Raw genomic sequence first — 6035 nt, forward strand, 5'->3', positions numbered from 1 at the left:
AGCAGAGCAACTGCTCAGCAGAAGACATGCTGAGGAAACTACACGTATTGAACATAATTAAGAGAACGCAAAATAAGTCCTTTGCTTGGTTTTAATTATAGAAAAGAAAATAACAGAAGTTATACTAAGTTTACAAAACCTTACAAAAACATGACCCAACCAGTGACCCACCCACCAGGGTACTGAGAGAAGTACACAACACTCCTTATATACTACATTTGCTTGCTCAATTAACAACTGCAGTACTCCCTCACAGCTGCAAAACTAGGTCATGAGATTTCCTTCTGACTTTTAAACAGGTACACATTTTGTGGAACAATAATGAACCTTAATATTCTGAACTATTCAACACCTTACACCAAGTTGCACTTGTCAGCCTCAGTACTGCTGCCTTTGTGGAACTTAGCAGGGAGAAGGATGGGGACAAAACCAGAAATAGTTGCCTAGTCTGCATCCACAGAGCCATTAGGTCTACCTACTGTTCACCTCCATGCCTTCTAATCTACCAATCACAATGGGTGCCAGCCTCCATTCTAGCCTAGATGAACATACAGGGCTGTGGGCCCACTGAAATTCATGGGCATGGCTAATTTAGGTTCATTAATTTTAAGTATGTCTACTCCAGTTGGATACATCCCATAGTCTGACCTGATAAAAGGCAGCTTCCTGATTCTGGTGCCATCCTCCCTTTAAAGATCACCTTGTTATCTTTGAGCTCAGAGAGATTCTATTGTATTCCTGACAATTTATTTCAGAGATGACTGAACAGTGAAATGTGCACAAACTGAATTTTCCAAAGGTGGGAAGCTAGAAAGATGAAAATTTGTGAATGGTTTTTGCTTTTGCTTTTTTTAAGGGCACTAGAGGGCGCAACGGCAGCTGAAATATACACCGATTCCTAGAATATTCAGGATCCAAGTGAGCCTGTGTAGATAACTTCAGTAAAAAAGCAATAATGTCCATTTTAGTCTTAGTAAAGCACAATGTTTAAGACCAACATGTTTTGCAACATTTAATATAAGAGGCTGGCATGGTTTTCTACTAAAAAAAGATTAAAACTAGTGCAGCTTGTTCAAAATATCAAACCATCAAAATAATTCAATAAAAAAAGAAATCACTAGAAGGCTAAACCTCATGGAATAAGCATGTCTTAAAACATTTTCTAAAAGCAAATGAGATAGTTTATAGTACAGTACGCATCACTAAGAATGGAAATGGATATCTTTTTAAAAGGTTTTGTTGTAGTGTTGTTTTTTGTTTTTTGTATTTTTTATTTGTTATTGTTGTGAAAATTCAATAAATTCTTTTTTTGAAAAAGGATATCTTTTTAAAAAGTGGGTTCTTAATATACAACCCCACTGAACATAATTTTACTCTAATCAACTAAAACTGGGAGATGGAGGATACTCCTTTCCATAGTTTGAAACTTAAAAAACAAAACCTAACTAAGCATACTCCAAAGGTGACAATGGCAAGTGATAGGTTGACTTTAGCCAAAGTCGGACTGTCAAGTTCCTGGGAGACGGAGCTGCTTCCTGCCCCTAAAAATGTTCCCAAGAAAAAGTGCTTCTTCCCCTCTCTTGAATGCCATCCGTTGATTTATATGGATGAAAGTAAAGTTGTGTACTTGGAACATTTTTTAGGATGACAGAAATTTGGGGATCACTGCGCCTGTACTTTTGCCTCATATTTCAGTTTCTACAAATGTATGAAACTTTTTTTAAAAATCTGGAAATCTGGGGATTGTTACTTATCTGTGGGGTGTGGGGGCGCAGAGGCGCTCAGTCACGCCACGCACATGTACAGAAGAGGCGCTCTAGTTGCAGATTTTTTGGGGTGTTAATGGCACCCCGAAACGGATTAAGTCCGCAACTAGAACTACAACTACTGTATTGTATACCAAGAACAAACTCAGTTGGTCTCCAAGGTGCTACTGGAAAGGATTTCCTATTTTGTTTCAACTACTGTACAGTAATTTTTCATCTTTCTTCCTTTCCTTTCCAAGGCAGGCGATGGGAACAACTGGCATGCAGCACGCATAACCATAAATTTGGTGTTTCCAAGAAATCCCACTAGGCTTCTGCCTATGCACAAAGACAAGCAGGCTAGACCTAACAATCTCTTCTTATCTAATGTATTTTACTTCTCAGAAATAAGCTGACATAAACTGAGGCAAATTTTTAATCCTGGTTGGTTTTTCTTTTTTAATCCAACCAGTTAACCAAGCATGTGTTTGGGAACTTTATAGAGGGGGTGACAAGCAAAGAAAACGGGTGCAGGGCCAGTGGGATAGGGGTGGGGAATCTCCAGTATCTGTATGTTATGAAAAGTTCACAGTAGCTTCCATAACTAGTCACCTTCCTCCCCACCCAGCAGCTTCCAGTGGCGACATGGTGAAACTCTTAAGGCCTAGTTCTCTCAAAGCATCAGAGTTCTGTGGAACAAAGAAAAGATTATCCTAACAGCAAAACTATTGAGTGACAGGAGGGGAAACCCTGCTGCTCTCAAGTAGGCATGAGTGCCCATGGGGTAGGTGGGATGGCGGGTGTAATATACCACATTTGTGAACATGTAGGGTGGTAGTCAACTATGAGGATATGTACTGAAATTACGGGACCCAACTTAATCACGTTCATTAATTTCAATGGGTGTGCTCTTGAGTAAAACTTGAATGCCGCCCTTACATTTTAATTCAGTGGTGTGGAACCTGGGGCCTACCAAATGGTTGTGGGACTTCCACTCCTGACCAGGGTCAATGGGAGTTGGAGTCCTCCACCCCTAAGTTAATTTGAGCTGTGACTCAACAGGACTTAGACCTGTGATCTATTTTCAGTGAAAAGACCTAACCTTGAAACATCGTGAATTCAATAAACTTGTTGAAAGGGTTGGGTGTGTTTTAAGCCCTGGCCAGTGCCTCCCATGCAGCACAAACACATCTAGAATCTACCAGAAATGCAAGGCTTCTGTGACGAAAGACAAGTCTTTGGTATTCAGATTTAGTAATTTGTGTTGAGGGGAAAACATTCAATAACATTGAAATGGACAAGTTGAGGCTATACACCTAACCCTCCTGCTGCTAACTTGGTGGCAGTGCTGGCCGTCTCTCTGTGTGTCCCACTCTGCTTCACTCCAAGCAATATTGACCTTCCTCAGAGGAAGGTGTTCTTGGTGATGTGGCTTGGGAGACTGTGCTGTGGCCACTTCCCCTCAGTGTCTAGAAATGATCCTTAAATTTAGTTAAAAGTTTACAGGAAAATCGATGGCGGCTTAGGCACTCTCCAGGGACCCTTTGCCCAGAATGGCTCATTCTGAGGAAAGACCCTGTCCTTCAGGACATTCTTGAAATGACTGAATCTATAGTCTTTGTGAATGTGGTGGGTGGACAACCACAATGGTTCTTCTGTCTCTGTGGGGGTGCCCTAAAGGAGTCTAACACCAACACCATGGCCAGGTGATGACCTTGAGATGTTTGAATTTCCTACAAGAAATCCCCCTACATTGATGAATAAGAATTTGTATCATGGAAAAGGGGGATCATCAGATAATCCTAAATTTTGTAATACAGAAAACATACAAGCGTACCTATTTTTTACATGCCCCATGGTACTTTATGCCAAGGTTAAAGTTTTTAATTTTCCTGGAGGAAAAGAGACAGAGAGTGCATAAAAGAACATCTCCCCCAAACACAGGTTGTTAAAGGAGGCAGCATGGAGCTAAAAGTGGAATATATTCACACGGCTAATAATAATACAATAGGACTCACGAGCTGTTATATTATGTGGGCCACAGCTCAGGGAAAGATCACATGCTTTTTGTGAAGAAGGTCTCAAGTTGCATGCAGACAGTCTCAAGTCTCTGCAGGAACTTTTATCTGAAACCTTAGAGACCTGTTACCAGTCAGTACACTAGGAGTGGGGAATCTGTGGCCCTCCAGATATTGGAGGACTACAATCATGGGATGGGAGAACAACAACATCTGGAGGGCCATAGGTTCCCTAGCCCTGGTCTAGACAGTATTGAGCTAGATGGACCAATGATCTGACTTGCTTCTTATGTTCATCATTATCTAGGTGACCTTTGACTTGATTGCATGCATTGAGACAGGCCATTGGACTGGTGTCAACTCTCTCTCCCCCCCCCCACTCTGCCAAATAACACTCACCAGATTTCTGAACACAACAAGCACCTGTTGTTGTACGTCTTATTATCTGTGCCACAGACAGACCCAGAATCATGAAATTGGTAATGAAATTAGAGGCAGGTGGAAGACCTATGCAACTGATGTGGCATGAAACAGGAGCAGTCAACCTGAAAAGATAGTAATTGAGTGTTCAACATACCCATTGAATGTCTGGCCTTGTGGCAAATATGCCAGGTAACTGAATGCAGGATGGAATGGCGTACCTAAGGATGCTTACTTATTTAGAGTCTTTATAACCTGCCCTCCACCAGAGGTTCATAGGGTGGGGAATGAAATTAAACGATGACTCAAAACTAAAACAGATCACACGCAAAACCCATTATTAAAACATCAACAAATGCTTTCAGGGAACTAAACTCACATTTTTGTATAAAGGTTAGCATAGGAGACAAACCTTTCAGAACCCCACTGGTCAGCTTCCATAGGGCCAAGCAAAAGTTTCCCATTGCTACCCTCTGAAACCACCTTTGGATTTACAGTGGAAATCTCAGCTATGAGGGATTGGCAGGTTCATCTCTAGTAAAAACTGCCTTAGAATAAGCTGACATGGGAACCCTCCAGTTGTGCTGAGTACATGGGTGATGGAATAAATTGGGTTTCCTTTGGTTTCAGTCCTCGCTTAGTGTAGGATTTGGTTATGGTGTAGACCAAGATGACTTGAAGTCAACTTGGAAACTTCTGCTGGTCCAAAATGCAGTGGCCAGATTTCTGACTGGGTTCCATTTAGAACGCATACAACTCCTGTTTTAAAACAGCTGCAATGGTTGACAGTTTGTTTCTGGGCTCAAATTTATATGCTCACTCTAGTGTTTATTGCCCTTAACAACTTAGGCCCCAAATAACTGAAAGACCACCTCCTTCCCTACAGACCTTCTTGGCTGTTAAGATCAGCAGAGGAAGCCCTTGTGATAGTTCCATCACCCTCTCAGGTTCAGAGGGGGAGGACAACCTAGGAAAGGGCATTCTTTGTGAAACCCCTAAATTGTGGGACTCCATTCCCCACAGAGTGTGTCTGGCACCTTAATTTTACAGCTTTCATTGTGTACTGAAGACGACCTCTTTACCTTTTGACACTTGAGACATATATTTTTAGGACCGACGTTAGCTGTAACTGTAATTTGTTTTAGTGTTGTATTTAACATTGCTGTGACCTGCCCTGAGAGCTTCTGGGGAATGGCAAGTAATCTGGCAGGTCTTGTGAGCTACAGAAATGACAAGGGCTTCCATCAACAATATGATTCATCCTCTGCTGTTTGTGCAGCATCAAAACTTTGAGGTGCTTCTGAATCTGAAGCTGCACCAGTGAGCCCAAGTTACACCTGCAGCTAAAGGCTAAGAAGACTGATCCCTTCTGTCAAATTTGTTTCTGGCCACCATTACTCAATTGCTGGAGACTTTTACTGTGTTCTGTACAGCGTTGCCCTTGATAATGTTCTGTAAGCATTTGACGGATTATGATGATTTTGAAGAGTGATACATTTTGCTGTAATTTTTATGAGTCTGTCCCTTGGATTTTTGTATGAATTTTATTGCATTGCTAAACCTCCTGCACCTTGGATTTTATTTTTAATTTTTTTTTAGTAAGTTCTTGAAAAAAGGAATTTAGAGACTTTTTTTCTGTGGCGAGCAACAAATAAACAATTAACTAATATAACTAATTAACAATTAACTAACTAACAAATAATCCAGAATGTGGCAGCTAGACTGGTGACTGGGAGCGGCTGCCGAGACCACATAGCACCTGTCTTCAAAGACCTACATTGGCTCCCAGTAGGTTTCCGAGCACAATTCAAAGTGTTGGTGCTGACCTTTAAAGCCCTAAATGGCCTCAGTC

The sequence above is a fragment of the Lacerta agilis genome, chromosome 2 (genome assembly GCF_009819535.1).
Source record: "Lacerta agilis isolate rLacAgi1 chromosome 2, rLacAgi1.pri, whole genome shotgun sequence".
NCBI classification, from domain to species: Eukaryota; Metazoa; Chordata; class Lepidosauria; order Squamata; family Lacertidae; genus Lacerta; species Lacerta agilis.